Here is a 17,835-nt window from a genome sequence, read left to right as displayed (position 1 = left end):
CAGTCCAGAGAACACAGTCACAAGAACACTAACATACACTGATTTTTGTTTGCAGCCAGGCTGTAATGACTCAACTACTGTTCAGTTGGTGGCCCGTTCACTCCCATGAAAGCAGGATAAGGAATGCCTTAGAGATGATACTAATAACATTTGAAATATTTGAATGACAATACAGTCATTTTGTGAAAGGACAAAACCCCAATATGTTAATTAAGCAGTACAAGCTACTGGGAATATAATGTACATACTTTCATTTATTTTTTACTTTAAATCTTCAATTGAAACTTATCTCCCATGATTTTTTAAATTATTTTTTAACATTTTTTTCCACATTTTCTGTTTCCTTATCATTTCCTTCAGAAATTATTTCATGGAGCAAGTATCTTTTGTTCTAAATTTTGTAACCTGAGAATTGACATAGTTGCATGAAGGAGACGTACCACCTTTACTCAAGTGAAGCAGTAGTTCAAACCTCAATCTGACAAACGCAAGCATTTAATTTCCAGCTCATGAATAGCCACTGTGGCTTCATTAAGATGATCTCAGTACTTGCACAAGTAGGGCCACAATCCAAAGAAGCTTAGTGTCTTGACTTTGCCTCTTACATGCAGATGGCAATATGTGTATAAAAACCAGCAACAATGAAAAAAAGAATGTGAAAAATCCAAATAAGTAAAACTCATCACTCAACATCTCCGTAGCATACATTCTGCAGAGCAAGAGGCTCCACCACCTACATTTTTGCTTGCAGGAGAGGCAGGGAACCACTGCTGGCATGAACTCAGTGGCTACAGTGGCACACACACAAGATGAGAACCACAGAGAATGTGGCTTTACTCACTGTGAACAACACTGATGGATAAGCTGGTGAACATATCTATGCTGTCATTATTCCACTCTGATGTACCTCACATCTAAATTTTAAAGAGAATTGTTCATGTGTGTGTCCTGGAATTAGCTAGCACAGAAACATAAGATTGATTACACAGGATCTAAGCTTAATTGCATATGAAAGGCAAATGGTTAAGTTGTTGCTCTATAAACAGAACCATTTACCAGCCAAAATTAATAATGAAATGTGTGTGGATATGAAAATTACAATCTAGCATATTTTAAACCAAAATATTTTAAAATCATAATCATTTCCATCATTTCCTTTTTTTTTTTCTTTTTTTTTTTAACAGCCAAGTCCTATGTATACTGCCTCTATTTGCTTTAGGTGCCTGAGATTTCACTGGCTGCTTGAGGGGAAGCACAGAGTCCTGAAAATAGGTCTTGGCAAAGAAACAGAAGAGGAAATGATTTATGATTAGTTTGTTGTTTTTGTTTTTCTTCCTAAAGAAGCAACACATTTTTAGGCTGTGCCCACCATTAATATTATTTTTACATGAATTTCATTCTTTTAACTGTAATTTCAAGAAAGCCCAAAGCAATTTGCAGAATTTACTTGGACAAGTTACCCTATTTGCTTGACTGAAATTATTTCCCTTTCTTTCCTGTCCTATTCCATCCTACCCCATCCTATGCTTCATGCACTTTATGCCCTTACTAGGACTCTCTCATGGTCCTTAATATTCCCTTTGAAAATGGATACTCGCCTGAAAATGGATAAATTTGGTGAGAAAAAAGTCATTAGACTTGAGACCATGCTACCTGCTCTTCTTCAGGTGCCTCTGCACTGAGCCCTGCCAAAAAATGTCCAATGCTCTTTCCAGTTGTCAGTTCTGAAGCATGCTAGTCAGCATGCCATCCAACACATCTGCACTACTTCTGGTGTCTACTTCTACACTTCCATAGGATCCTCTCAATTCTCAAGTCTAGAAAGAAGCTGGCTGACTAATTGCCTTTGTAGTGAGATAGAGGAGCAGAGGTGCTGATAGCAGCACGCATGTCATATTGAAACACATCAGACAAGATCATTTTCTAGAGAGAAGCAAAATAATGGTCTGAGGCTGAGACAGGGTAAAAGAAATTCCTTGTGCTCTCAAACTGGCTCTGCATCATTTCACTCTGTGGCTTTGGACAAGCAACTTCAGTACCGGAGCCTTAAGATTCCATTCCTCTTATTCCTTATTTTTCAATTGCCATAACACCAAAGAGCCACTAATCAGAGATCAAGAATCAGTTGTGCTAGGCATTGTATTAACAAAGAACAGAAACACAATTCCACAATTCAGAAAACAATGGAACAATGGCTCTTGTAAAACAGATGTTCCTTTCCTGCAAAGACATATGGGGTTTTATGTGTCCAGGATTTTAACCTGTTGACTCAGTTTTCCCAGCTGCAGCTATTGTATCCTTAAAACTCCCACTCACATTAGCCAGGATTTATACTACCTAGTAATTATTATGAAGCAATTGAAAAAATGGAAGCAAAATTTTACGCATTATTTGTATCAGAACTGTTGTATTGCTCAGCAGGGAACAGTATTTGATATTTATAATATCAAGTTGAGCTCGCTGCAATTATTCCAAAGCTAACTTTGCCTTCTTTTTTTGAGATTAACTGAATGTGGAACATCTGTCTGCCGTTGTTGCATTATTTAATTCTTTGCCATCTCTATTTGTAAAAAGATGCTTTTAAGCACTCTGAAAGAATTTAGAAACACTTCTAACTAGATGAAATTCCACTAGAAATATCCCAAACAAATCCTCTGTTCTTGTGAACATAGACAGGTACAAATCTGTAATTCTAGTTATCTTATATCCTCTTGATAACATTGCCCACAAAATTTTTGTGACAATACTGCTTTCTACAGAGTTGTTATCAAAGAAAGATGTACTGAGTGAATGGGAACCTCTAGTAGAAGGATGACTAATAAATATCATCTTCTCATCTCTTCAGGTTAAGAAAATTTTCAAAGGAGCAAAACTGCTAAGCAGACATTCAGACAGTTGATAAACACTCCAGGTCAAGAACATTCATCTGCTTTTGGAAAGTTCTGGCTAGCTCACTTCAAGACTGAGAAGCATTCGTTTTTCAGTATATTTCTGGGAAATCTTCTCCTCTTTCCCATGAAGTTTCGGTAATTTCAGACTGCTGTTTTTCTTCTGGTGTATCAGACCTCAACAACAACAGTAATTTACCATATTTGATCTCACATGTTTGGCAGTGATGCTGGATTATGGTATATTGTACAAATATAGTATTGTGCAAATACATGTGACAGCAAATGTAATCTGATATTGTGTAAAAGCAGTATTTTTTAGACTGACTTAAATCATTCACAGATTGGAAAAGCCTTTTTTATTTTCAAGATGACCAAGCCCTCTGTAACAGGTATGTAATTAGCAAGGTATCTGAGGAACTCTGATAGGATTACCAGTTTCCAAAGCACAGAGAATTAGGCAGTTTAAATCCTGTTAATGATGAAGTTCATGTGGAAAGAAGATCTTAAGTATAGGAATCAAAATTTGGAAGTCAAAGCTATATTAACTGAAGAATTACATATTTCTGTGACTTTAATTACAAAACTTATTAATAATTGTGCAATGTCTTATTCTTTTATTTTTTTCCACAAATTAGATTAGCTACTTGGCAAATACTAAGGGAAATAAGTTCTTCAGCAAGAACATTGTTTCCCTGGCTGTTCTTTTTTTACAGTTTGACATTCCATAATAAACAGCCTGATCCATCAAATGGTACCCCTGAGAAGAATGCATTCTAATTTAAGTTGAAATTCAGGAAAACAATAAAGCATTGTGTTTAAGAGAGTTGTGTTTTACAAGGGGCTAAAAGATGTACTGTCTATAATAGAGAGCATTTGTGTGTTTCCCTAAATAATGGTATGTTTGTGAACCGGAGTCTTCAGAAGACAACAGCACAGTTCAAAACAAAAGGATTGGAAGATGTGGCCAGAATACCATAATGCTTTCCAATTAATAGTATCACCTCCTAGGGAACATGGTATATCCTAGTAGAGACACATGATATCAAAATATACTTGAGGTCAGGGATTATTTTCTTGTTTGGCTTCCATAAAGAGGCTTGTGAGGTAGGTTAACAATAATACAGGTTACTGGGAAATCATAGCAGGGCTTAGAGAAGACCCTAAAGAATGAGGAATGCCAGGACTTCATCTCAATATCTATTAAAGACCTTAGGAATGGCAGAGGAGGAAAAAGGAGGGAAATGACTGAGGTACATTATCATTTATTTATTATACTTCTCATCTTCTTTGCATTATATACAGAAGGGAAGTAAATAAGACAGTTGAAGGAGTGGCTGCTTAAAACTGAGATGTGAAAATGTTCTTTTGAGCATGCAATTATATTAAGGCACACTCTGGGCTCGGAAAAATGTAAAATTAAAAAAAAAAAAAAGGAAGTGGAAATGTAACATGTAGAGATAGCCAGAAAAATCATGGTTACAATAATTTAGAGTATTTCCGAAAAGAAAAAAAAATACAGAAAAGACATACCTGTGTTTCTGTTTTTAATTTTACTTCTAATTGTCAGATTTATCTGGAGTTTTTACACTTTTCTCTGAAATAGGCTCAAAGACAAGGTATTAAATTGGATCTTAGCTCTGCCCCAATATAATAATATCTATTGTACACATAAGAAAGTCATAAAAGAATGAAGTCCACAATCACAAATAACTAAGCTTAAACAATCTCCCTTTTCCAGGCATTTATTTTGGAATAAAAAAATAATAATTAAAAATAAATAACACTTTTTCAGCTAGGATTGGGCATTGCAGCTTCATATACATCTTCACTTCTATATATAAACAGAGAAGAATCTTCACATACTATATGAACAGGGACACATGTAATTCAAGAGAAGTATGTTACTCTTCATTAAGACTGTAAAACCTATCACCCACATACTTGGCCAGTTAGTTGCTCTTCAGTATGAATTCCCGTAGAAAAAGTAATAACAAAGAAGTTTGAAGAACAGATTGCCCTTTAAAACAGATAGGGAGTAGGTCCCTTTTCTGATAGAGCAAACTTTTACTTTGTGGTGGAATACTCTCTGGAAAAATTTGTGAGGATATTCACTTGTACCAGATTACTTCCCCAAGATGTAATGATTTCCACCTTCCATCTGCAATGATTTCCTTAAAAGGGATGATTCAGGTCTTTCAGATATCTGTCCAATGTAAAAAATAAAAATAAAAAAAACACTAGGTCTATTTTCAAGGGATTTTGGAAATTAGGCCAGCTAGGCTAATCAGACAACACAGTCTGAAACTTAAGTACACTTTAACTTTCTAACATCTTTATCCAAAGATCTGGGTATAGCTTATTTTTAAATAAACTTTGTGGAAGATGGAGATTCACTTCACTGAAAATAAATGCAACCTGAAGTTCTGGCACTGCACTTCATTCTTCCTCCCCACCTCCAATGTAAAAATAACTTCTTCATTTCATCCAGAATTCTTTGTGCGGGTCTTTTTCCTTCAGTAGCTATAAATCAAAAACAATATTGTTTGCTGAGTGCATAAATCATAGAATCATAGAATCATAGAATATCCCGAGTTGGAAGGGACCCATAAGGATCATCAAGTCCAACTCCTGGCACTGCACAGGTCTACCCAAAATTTTAGGCCATGTGACTAAGTGCACAGTCCAATCGCTTCTAAATTCAGACAGGCTTGGTGCAGTGACTACTTCACTGGGGAGCCTGTTCCAGTGTGCGACCATCCTCTCGGTGAAGAACCTCTTCCTGATGTCCAGCCTAAACCTCCCCTGCCTCAGCTTAACACCGTTCCCACGGGTCCTATCAGTGGTGATTAAGGAGAATAGGTCACCTGTCCCTCCACTCCCCCTCACGAGGAAGTTGTAGACTGCGATGAGGTCCCCCCTCGGCCTCCTCTTCTCCAGACTGAACAGGCCCAGTGACCTCAGCTGCTCCTCATATGTCTTCCCCTCTAGGCCCTTCACCATCTTCGTCGTCCTCCTCTGGACACTCTCCAACAGTTTTACACCCTTTTTGGGTGTAGGTTAGGGCTGTAGGTTAGGGCTAACCTGGGCTAGGTTGCTAGAAGGCAAAAGTGCTTGTGAGAGCTGGGCTACATTTAAACAGCACTTCTTCCAAGCTCAGGATCGGTGCATCCCTAAGAGTAGGAAATCGGGGAAGTGGGGCAGGAAACCTGCGTGGATGAGCAAGGAGCTAAGTGATAAGATCAAAAGGAAGAGCAAGGTCTATGAAATGTGGAAAAAGGGCATGCCCTCTTGGGAAGAGTATAGAAGTGTTGTCAGGGCCTGCAGGGACGCGACGAGGAAGGCTAAAGCCCACCTAGAGATGAGGCTTGCAAAAGAGATAAAAGATAATAAGAAGGGTTTTTTTAAGTATGTAAACAGTAAAAGGAAGACTAGGGATAATGTAGGTCCCTTGCTGAACGAGGGGGGTGTCCTGGTAACGGGAGATGCCGAGAAGGCGGAGATACTGAATGCTTTCTTTGCTTCAGTCCTTGCTTCAGGGACTCCCCCCCGGGACTCCTCAACCCTGGCGGGGGGAGAAAGGGGCTGGGAAATGGAGGGCTCCCCTGCGGTTGACCCGATGGTAGTTGGGGAGCGCCTGAGTGGGCTCAATGCACACAAATCCATGGGTCCTGATGGGATGCATCCACGTGTGCTAAGGGAGTTGGCAGAGGTGATCACCGAACCGCTCTCTATCATCTTTGAAAGGTCCTGGACAACAGGAGAGGTGCCTGAAGATTGGAGGATAGCCAATGTCACTCCGGTCTTCAAGAACGGCAAGAAGGAGGATCCGGGAAACTACAGGCCAGTCAGTCTCACCTCTGTCCCTGGAAAGGTGTTGGAACAGCTTTTTCTGTATGTCATCTCCAAGCAATTGGAAGAGAAGAATGTTATGAGGAGTAGTCAGCATGGATTTACCAAGGGGAAGTCATGCTTGACCAACCTCGTTGCCTTCTATGATGGCATCACCAGCTGGGTAGATGGGGGCAGATCAGTGGATGTCATCTACCTTGACTTTAGCAAGGCTTTTGATACTGTCTCCCACGACATCCTGATAGCAAAGCTGAGAAAGTGTGGGATAGAGGAGTGGACAGTTAGGTGGGTTGAGAACTGGCTGACTGGGCGAGCTCAGAGGGTGGTGATCGGTGGCGCAGAGTCCGGCTGGAGACCTGTGACTAGCGGTGTTCCCCAGGGGTCGGTGCTGGGTCCAGTTTTGTTCAACATCTTCATCGACGACCTTGATGAGGGAATAGTGTCTGCCCTCAGCAAGTACACCGATGGCACGAAGCTGGGAGGAGTGGCTGATGCCAGAAGGTTGTGCCACCACTCAGCGAGACCTGGACCAGCTGGAGAGATGGGCAGGAAGAAATCAAATGAGGTTTAATAAGAGCAAGTGTAGAGTCCTGCACCTGGGAAGGAACAACTGGATGTATCAGTACAGGCTGGGGGATGACCTGCTGGAGAGGAGCTCTGAGGAGAAGGACCTGGGGGTCCTGGTGGATGACAGGTTGACCATGAGCCGGCAGTGTGCCCTCGTGGCCAAGAGGGCCAATGGGATCCTGGCATGCATTAAAAGGAGCGTGGCCAGCAGGTCAAGGGAGGTGATCCTCCCCCTCTACTCCGCCCTGGTCAGGCCTCACCTGGAGTACTGTGTCCAGTTCTGGGCTTCCCTGTACAAAAAAAGACAGGGAACTCCTGGAAAGAGTCCAGCGGAGGGCCACAAAGATGATACGGGGCCTGGAGCATCTTCCCTATGAGGAAAGGCTGAGAGACCTGGGTCTGTTCAGCCTGGAGAAAAGAAGGCTGAGAGGGGATCTCATCAATGTTTATAAATACCTGAGGTGTGGGAGACAGAGGGATTTGGCCAACCTCTTCTCAGTGGTTTGTGGGGATAGGACAAGGGGTAATGGCCGCAAGATAGAGCACAGGAAGTTCCGCACCAGCATGTGAAAGAACTTCTTCATGGTGAGGGTGACGGAGCACTGGAACAGGCTGCCTAGGGAGGTTGTGGAGTCTCCCTCTCTGGAGATATTCAAGGCCCGTCTGGACGCCTACCTGGGCAGCCTGCTCTAAGGAGCCTGCTTTGGCAGGGGGGTTGGACCCGATGATCTTTCGAGGTCCCTTCCAACCGCTGCGATTCTGTGATTCTGTGATTTTGTACTGTGGTGCCCAGAACTGCACACAGTACTCGAGGTGAGGCCACACCAGCGCAGAGTAGTGGGACAATCACTTCCCTCGACCGACTAGCAATGCCGTGCTTGATGCACCCCAGGATATGGTTGGCCCTCCTGGCTGCCAGGGTACACTGCTGTGACTGGATTCAAATACAAAGAGTCGGGGCATGAAAAGTCCAGGTGGAGTTGACTGCAAGTGTGGAAAATAAAAGAATTAGGGGAAAAAAGGGGAATGTCTGAAGAGGCAGCATTAGAAACAAATGTTAATTGCTCCATTGCTATAAAGCAAATGGTATTTTGAACACATATCCACTGATCTGTGGTACAATAAATGGTAATGCTATAGGAAGGTAAGCCTACAGTTAGCGCTACCTTCACCTTGGGCAGAGAAGGACCACGTGCCTTAGAATGGAACAGATTTAAAGCTGAGAAGGGACACCCAGATCTCAGCAGGCAGGAGCACAGAAGAGTGGGATTCCTCACAGCTCTGACTGTAGGGATCACATCATGATTAGAAGTTCAAAGCAGAGAATTACAGCCCTCGCATATCTGCTGAGTGGTGTCTTGCCTTCACCTAGCCCTCTGCCCACATCTCCATAAGCATGTCCACAAAATGCTTTTGCTTCTTCCCTATAATGTACTGAAGCAAGTTCAAATCCACAAGATGCTGTATTGCAGAGAATGGAAATAGCTACAAGTTTTCCATATCAATACTGGGAAGCCCTTTAAAATGGAGATACCTCCCTCCCCTGAAACAGATCTATCTTGGGCCTGGTTGTAGTCATTAAAAGCTTTTCTTGATGAAGAACGTACTTCACTAATGAAACCCAGCCAGAAAGGGTCACAAGCACTTTAAAAAAACATCAGATTCATCCAGATGATCAACTACAATGTATATCAAAAATCTATATACAGCATCAACAAGTGTAAGTTAAAAAGGGCAAGGATTGCACATAAATAAAAAGTGAAATAATTGCTAGGACAGCGGTTCTGAACAAGAGCATCTGTGAGTCCTGTAAATCATGGACTAAAGATAAAACAGGACATGGACCTGTTACCAAAAGTAAAGCTTACTCTCAGACCTGCTAACAGCATTATGATATGCAAGACACGGGAGGTCATTTATTTTATTCTGCTTAGCCCTGGTGAGGTCAGAGTGGTAATGCTCTTTCTGGTTTTGGATGCCACACTTAAGAGAACAGATAAACAGACTGGATATAGTCCAGAGAACAGCAAGAACAATGTGATGTTTAAAAAACATGACCTATGAAGAAACTGGGCCTGTTTAGTCTACAATAGCAAGACACAATAAGCTTGCCCAGTATATAAGAATTTAAAAAATAATACCAATCGTTCCTCTTGTTCACTGAAGGTAGCACTGGAAGAAAACAGCATCATTTTCATCAAGAAGGGTTTAACTGAGATACTCTGTATGGGCAAGCATTGCAGGAACAGGTTTCTACTGAATCTTCTTAAGTTCCAGATTTCATAGGAAAAGCAGGGGTCAGAAACATGCCAAATAATGCTTTGCTTCCCCAGGATGGAGGAGCAGCTTACATGGTGACTCAGAGACCTTCTCTGCCTTACGTGTAGGTCATGCTTGAATACTGATGGCTGCTCCACTCTTCTGGTAACAGGTAAGCTTAATAAATTAGTCCTGAAATTATCAGTTCTATGACTGACTTGGATCCTCAACACCGCTGTCTACCCAGAGGTGCTGAACAACCTTTGGTGACAATTTAATAACTTTAAACTAAAAGTGGGTAAGCTTAGATTAGATATAAGGAAGAAATTCTTTAATGAGAGGGTGGTGAGGCACTGGAACAGGTTGTCCAGGGAAGCTGTGGATGCCCCGTCCTTCAAAGTGTTCAAGGCCAGGCTGGATGTGGCTTTGGGCAACCTGGTCTGGTGGAAGGTGTCCCTGCCCATGGCAGAGGGGTTGAAATTATGTGATCCTTGGGGTCCCTTCCAGCCCAAGCCATTCTATGATTCTATGATAATTTTCCAAGACCTTCCAAAAGCAATGGCAGTGACTGTCCATCCTCTTTCGGGAGTCTCAGCAGAAAGTTGAGCCTCTGTTCTTATTTCAAGGGGAGCCTAGGGATTTGAAGGACAGTGCCATGTCGTAAATTGTAGGACTACTCTGTGAGCAATATCCATGATGCATCACACGAAACTAACAGGGAACCACTGGCTACAAAGTGGTTTAGAGACAGAAACACATAACAGCCTGATTTGGTTTGTTTTATCCTAACAGTCTTACTAGAGATTCCCTAAAGCAATACCCTAAGGAAGTGGCCAGTAAAGGCAAAAGAAGAGAAACTGCAAGAATGAGATTCAACATAGAGTTCATCTAAAGAAAATAAAAGAACTATCCATCTGTTGTGGTTTAACCCGGCCGGCAGCTAAACACCACACAGCCGTTCGCTCACCCTCCCCCCTCCCTCTCTGGGATGGGGGAGAGAAACGGGAAAGTGAAGCCAGTGAGTTGAGATAAAGACAGTTTATTAAGACAGGAATATAATAATAACAATAATAATAATAATAGTGATAATGATAATAGTATTAATAATAATAATGTGTAAGAAACAAGTGATGCACAATGCAATTGCTCACCACCCGCTGACCGATGCCCAGCCTATCCCCGAGCAGCCGGTCCCCCACCCCGGCTAGCCACCCCTATATATTGTTTAGCATGACGTCAGATGGTATGGAAGTCCTTGCAGTTTCTCTTCTTTTGCCTTTACTGGCCACTTCCTTAGGGTATTGCTTTAGGGAATCTCTAGTAAGATTGTTAGGATAAAACAAACCAAATCAGGCTGTTATGTGTTTCTGTCTCTAAACCACTTTGTAGCCAGTGGTTCCCTGTCAGATGGTATGGAAGTCCTTGGCCTGGTGTAAACACTGCTCTGCAACAATTAAAACATCAGCATGTTATCAGCGCTCTTCTCATCCTAATCCAAAACATAGCACCCTACCAGCTACTATGAGGAAAAATTAACTCTGTCCTAACTGGAACCAGGACACCATCTTTAAACATGACACTGTGAATGCTATTGCAACGGAATTGTTGTGCCAAATTAGTGTCTACACTGAAAACGATCACCTACCTACATATTCTGTATTGACAGAGCTCAGTATGTTCTTAAAAATCAACTGGACCGCAAATAGATAAATATTTAATAGATGAACATGCATTTCAAAATCTTTCCCTTCGAACTATTGAGTACTCACGTTAGTGTACACATCTGTGTACTCAATGGAGAATTCACAGATTATCTGTTAGTCCATCACAGAAACATGTCTTCATTCCTGAAGACAGCAATCACCTAAAGTAAGAGTAGCTAAGAATACAATTCTGTTTTTAAGAAAGTTTATAGCCATTTTAATTGCATTAAAAACCTGACATATTTATTTTTCATTCAAGGACAGTTCTAAGAAACAGTAGCAAGGAGGACAAGACCTGTAAATAATATTGGTATAAATATACTGCACTGGCACAGCTGAAAGTTTTCCATGACTCAGAGAAAGGTCACTAGACTTATTGAACATGTTTAGACTACCCATGCTGATTAAAACATGACAGAAATAGGTTTACCATTTAGCATGTGACACAAATGCAAACCAAAGTCTCTAGCAAACAGGTATGTCTACCTAAATTTTTTAAAATTTGTTTTCTTCCCAACACAGAGCTCATGCAGGGATGGTAGGGATGCATGTTATACTGGTAGGGAGTCACAGTTTTATTTGAGCTTCCTTAATTAATATGAATTCAGAACTTCTGTATATACAAAAATTAGTTTCTTTTACCGTTCCTATAACAGATACTATCATAAAAAATAATTTCTGTTTTCAAAGCACAAATGACTTTATTTATAATTTAAACTACATTTGCATATTGTAGCTTTCTGGTGTTTCTAATTGTGTTTTTACACATTTAATGGGCAAGATTTTCAAAACTGACCAGTGATTTTGAACATTTTCATAATTTGTACGCCCAGCATTAAGATACATGAAGAGGGCTGCTTTTCAGAGGAACAGTAGTCAGTGTTTTCTAAAATTCATTGTGCCAGTGTAACCATTGAAAAACTGAGATGCCCAAAATTACTAGACAATTTTTGAAGTCTGTGTAAGAAACGCCTGAATCCTCTCCCCAGGGAAATGCATCTGCACAAATCACTCTTGTATATACCAGATTTTCCCTGCAATCTCTCCTGTTTCCCCTGGCTGTCAGGAGATGATTGTTCTTTACGCATTGTAACAGCAGTTCAAACTGACTGAATATTCTGGGTCTCATGATATTTCTTCTTCTCTTATTCATAGCATTCTGGGCTTTGTTTTTAGGCAAAGTAATTAATATCTTTATATTGTTAGCTTAAATTATTTGAATCTTAAATTGTAATTTATTATTTTATATTAATTTTTATTATTATTAAATTACATTATTACTTTTTATTAAATTAAAAGTGCTTAAGTTATTTGAAACATCTTTTTGTCATAAAAAAAAAAAAAAACCTCTTTGGGGCCTTTTTAATGCGGTCACTTGCTACAGCTAACTTGACAAAAATCCTAGTACTGAGAGTGTGGAAACTCAGAAAAATGACTTCACTCATGGAAAATCCTTGCAGCATTTTCATTTATCTGCTTTCTCTGGTCTGCTGTGTCTCTTGGGGTACTTTCTCTCCTACATTCTCTGTATTGCATTAACCCTGTAGATGGATTCGTTTAGGGACAGAGCTATTACAGTTTAGGTGAGTTGAGGAGCAAAAATCAGGGAGGAAACTCTCACTGTGGGTGAGATGGCAATTCGGCTGCTGCTCACCTCCTTTTCCCTTTTATCATCCCAGAAATTCTCCCTATCCTTAAAGCTTTAGAGGACAGCAAGCAAAAGCTATTTTTTACATTATGGTTGTGACAATATGGTCCATCTTCCCCAGCAAACTGCTTATCAGTGCAGCCAGGCTTTGGGTACGAGGCTCAGAGGGCCACATCAGTGTGCTTTTTCCTGAAGCAACTGGAGAAGCAGAGGATGCAGAAGGCTGCTGGATGCAGATCCATTAAGCCCCTCCAAATAGCAGGTATATCCCTAGTCAGAAAGCTCGTGGTAGCATCCAGAGGCTGCTCTGATCAGCTGTAACAAAGTGTAATTTCTACATGAACAGCTCAGACTAATAATGATTTAAGCAGAATTTTGTTGATATATCTGATGTTTGTTCAGACACCACACTAACTTCTTGGCTAACATAATATACAAATTGTTTTCGCCCTTTTCATAAGATTTTAAGTGACATTTTCTAAAATACAGAAGTTAAGTGACATTTTCTAAAATACAGAAGTTATCTATGGATTTCTACAGCACAAAACTGCTTTCAAATATTTTGGGGGATAATTACGAAGACCAGACAATATAAATGCATCTGTCAATTGCAGACAGCAAGTAATTCATTAGGCCAATGTGTCAGAGAATACTGGATATTTGAAGAATACTTCCATGGTAAAAAATAATAATAATAATCCAGAGGACATTGAACACACTGAACAATGTTTATAGTTACTATTGCTACAGTATATAAGCATCTCAGTTACAATACATATCCTGCAGAGACATACAAACTTTCTAAGTGAGTTTTTCCATTCTTTCAGAGGAAGGAAATTCAGAGAACCAAAGTGTGTTTCAGACGTGTGTGAGACTTCCAAACACCAGTAAAAGAGGAGAGCCCAGCTGACCCACTGTGAATCCATTCACTGGGACCCAGCTAAGCAGATGTGCTACCAACACTTGGCAGTGCCTCAAGCAGCAGCTTGTGCCTCCGTGCCAGGCTGTGCGGCACTCGGGCCTCACTTGACCATGTTAAGGAGCGGGTACCCTGAATGTATCTGAATTAGACCCAGTTCTGCCTCCACCTCTGCCTGACCAACTGTTTTCTACTTCGAAGTCTAGGTTACTTCACATTAAGGATTTATGAACTTAAAATACCCTGCCTATGAGGTATGTATGATGTGAAAACATCTTCTCCTAAAGTTCAGCAACAAACTAAAAATTGTGAGAAATACAAAGAATACCCATAATTGCATTGAGAATAAATATCTGCATGCTTACATTTGGTTTTGGAGACAGGCAGCCCAAAACAGTACGTTAAAAAAATAGCAAGTCTTTCCTCTTCTGCTATGCTGAGGTAACTTGATTTTTCAGTTTCACTCTTCAAGAAAAAGAGGAATAAAGAAAATGCAAGGCATGTGTCCACTCTCCCACCACTATCTCCTTTTACTGTCCCATAAATCATTTTTTCTTCTATAAAAAGTACAGCAGAAACCACACCTCCACACTTAATCAAGCACGTTATCCAAATCTTACACTTTTCTGAGAAAAGCAAGGTAACAGACTGGTCTGATTTTGCAAATCCATCTGTGTTTACATGCACAGGTATTTGAAGTGATAAAAGGAGGCTTCCCAGTCCCCAGATGCCACCACAGATAAGGAAAAAAATGTGTTTCTTCTACAAAAGATGCAGGCCAAGAAATCTGGATCTAATTAAGTAGTGACATTAATTTGGGAACTAATTGTAGTAAGAATTCCTCATCATGTATGGAGCTCTGTTTTCCAAATAATAAACATCCTCTGAGAATTACCATAACTGCATAGCATGAGTAAACTTTCCAGTGCTGGCTGCCTAACAGTATGGCAGAATCATAATTTTCCTGGCAAGAAAAGTATCTGAATATGATAAAACCACAGTTGGAAATGGTATTAGGAGATACTGAAACAATGAAAAATGAGATGTCTCTTTGCTGCTATCACTGCTTCAACTCTGTGCCCCATACAAGCGTTTAAAAGTCCTTAGCACTGCCTTGCACTAAAATACCCTTTGAAAACTTTGGGGAAAATCTGGCCGTTCCCCCTCAGAAACCTCCACTTCCGAAACAACAGGTATCCATGCGGACAGACTACTTAAAGAGAACAGGTTACTGAGAAAGCTGTGGATGCCCCATCCCTGTAGGTGTTCAAGGCCAGGCTGGATGGGGCTGGTCTGGTGGGAGGTGTCCCTGCCCATGGCAGGGGAAGTGGAATTACATGGTCTTTAAGGTCCCTTCCAACCCAAACCATTCTACGATTCTGTGCAATTCTCAGCTTTTTGGGAACTATACACAATATCAGCCTTGTACCAACCTTCTTGTGCAGAGTTTCACCCAAACTCTTGAAAATAAATGGCAAATGCAAAGCACACCACATGTTTAGGAGCATTCTTACCTTCTGAGACACCTGATTTTCAGATGAGTAGCGACCTTACCCTGAACTCCCACAAAGAAATGACAGGAGGACAACAGACATTGCTTGCTAAGCGTGATACTACCAGACCAGACAGAAATGGGCAACATCAGAGACTGAAACCTCAGCGGAAAGTCCTGTAAGGTCACCACCTTCATTGCTATCCTACACCATTTTTACTCTGTAACTAGTCCCAAGCTCAGAATAAGAATGCAGCGGGACAAAAGCAGAGATTTTTGTTCTTTATCCTGCTGGTAAATAGTACCATTCTGCAGTGATTCTTTAGGGGAGCCTTCTTTCTCACCTCATTAAAGCCTTAAGAAAAAATGTTATTTCTTAAAACATAAAAAATCTATTAGAAAACAGTTTGTTCCAAGAGACAACCTGGAATATTATTTACAGGTGCCATAAAGCTTTTACTGCTTTACTGCTAACTTCAGTGAAGATGCTGACAATGTGTTTTGAACATACACTCAAAAATATGAAATAATATTTGGCAATAGCTATAAAGAAGCAGATTCTGAAGAGCACTTGACTGCACAAGAAGTCAACCAACAAGAATCAGTGAAGCCATTTATGGAATGCATCACTTCTGAACTATTCAACTGACCAAAAGGTAAATATGCAGGGCCTCATTACAATGTTATTTTTTAAATGGAGCAAAGAAATAAGGTTCATCGTAACTGGCCTTAATATGTGATGTTGCAATGCATGTGGTAATCTTGGTCTTCTACATCGTTTTGCTATCAGTCACAATATCACGTTTCATTATGAATTATCCTCCAGATACATACTACTTTTAGAAAGTAAAATACCCAGTAAGCACGCAAAGCTACCTTCCAGCTGAGAAGGACAAAGAAGTTTAATGAACTTAAGAGTTAACAACTGCTTGAATATTTCACTCTAAAAGACAATTTCAACTACGATGAATAGATTGCTTTTACTTATAATTTAGGGGGGAGCTAGAGGAAAATTGCTTCACTGGGTTGGAACTTCATAAGATCCAAAAGAAGGCAGCAATGAAGATTTTCACTACTACTTCAATAATTCTACAAATCTGATGTTCCTCTGTATCCTGCAGCTTTTAGATGGCTCCTTGGAGACATAAGGGTTGAATCAGCCAGTTATACAGTTCCACACATATCTCCATTACGTTTTGAAACATAGTATTTCTTATTTACAAAAACATCCAGAGAGAGCTCCAGATTTAGATTGATTTGGTACCTTATTATACCAATGATATCTGATAATCCAGATCTTAACCACTGAAGTCCTCTTTTTTTTTTGACAGACAAGAAATTAATAATATTAAAAAATAACTAAACACTGAATTGTTTTATACGCAAAAGAAATATGCTATACACATGTGTGGCATCTGCACATATAACCATTGACTTTTACACTACTTTCCCAATACAGCATTGCCAGACAACTATGGAAGCAGCATGGAGCTATTCAGCTGGGAAAGACAGCCCCTCTGGGCTGGATTTGGCCCACATAATAATGATAGAAAGAAAGAGTAAATTTCATTTCATAAGGAATGAAAAGGATAATATAGGCTTTCACAGAATTAACAGCTAAGTAGCTCCCGAGGAATGTGAAATCTTAATAGCCAAAGATTGAAGAACTGTAATGACTACCGTATGAGTACTCTACAAAAAAAAAAGTGCCTGCCAAATTCATGTTCTGATGCCAGAAATTCAGAAAATCATGAAAATCTGAAAAGAAAATTTGAAATAGCAAAAATATGCCCATTGCTAAGCTATAGAAGCAACCCTATTGACTATTATGAATACTACTAAGAAAATTCTCAGTGCAAAAGAAAGAATTCCAAAAAATACTATTACCTTGTTCACTTTTTTGTGGCATAAGGAAGTTTCTTTTAATAATCAAATGGGACATAAAGCCAGATGTGTAAGCGTAACCTTCAAAAAATGATTAAATTGATTCTCAAATAAATGTTTGTCAAGGATCTATATTTATAAAAAAATGAAAACAAGTAAAAGTTCAGACAGAAACAAGTGATTCTTTCTTTTTCACTACCACCTGTCATAAATTAGTTTTTGGACAAGGACAGTTGTGCTGCTGTTGAAAACCCCTAATTTACTCTTGCGTATAAAAGTATAAAAGGTACAAACTCTGGAAACTTATACACTACTGAACACAAGGATTGTCTCACACGTTGAATCTCCTGTTCTTTCATGCACAGGAATGAACTCTTGGCAGAAAATCCTGTCCTTGACCTATGACTCTCAGGTATCAGAGAGCAATCATGCTATTGGAAAAAAAAGCCATGGAAGGACACAGTTTGCTATGGAACCTAATATCTCTTCTCAACACACATGCATCTCCCTCAGGGCCATAAAAATAAGGCAGTAAACAAAAACAGACTTAAACAAACAGGTCTGTTTGGCAGTAATGAGGACAATTTTCACTGCCTGGTGCTACTTCAGGTTATGCAGTACCA

General features: G+C 40.0%; 1 protein-coding gene and 1 long non-coding RNA gene across 3 annotated transcripts in view; one reads left to right on the top strand and one right to left on the bottom strand.

The window, feature by feature from the left end:
* EPDR1 (ependymin related 1) overlaps window positions 1–17,835 on the bottom strand; it is a 33,566-nt gene that overhangs the window by 7,229 nt on the left and 8,502 nt on the right. The window lies entirely within an intron of this gene.
* LOC136790106 (uncharacterized) lies at window positions 11,699–17,705 on the top strand. Of its 2 annotated transcripts, XR_010829373.1 has the most exons (4): window positions 11,699–11,745; window positions 13,745–14,090; window positions 15,771–15,984; window positions 17,578–17,705. It is a non-coding gene; the product is annotated as an uncharacterized lncRNA (long non-coding RNA). The 2 variants fall into 2 exon arrangements; XR_010829372.1 differs by lacking the exons at window positions 15,771–15,984; window positions 17,578–17,705 and adding an exon at window positions 14,526–14,684.

This window comes from Anser cygnoides, chromosome 2, assembly GCF_040182565.1.
Source record: "Anser cygnoides isolate HZ-2024a breed goose chromosome 2, Taihu_goose_T2T_genome, whole genome shotgun sequence".
NCBI lineage: Eukaryota > Metazoa > Chordata > Aves > Anseriformes > Anatidae > Anser > Anser cygnoides.
This window is presented reverse-complemented; position numbering and strand designations above follow the sequence as displayed.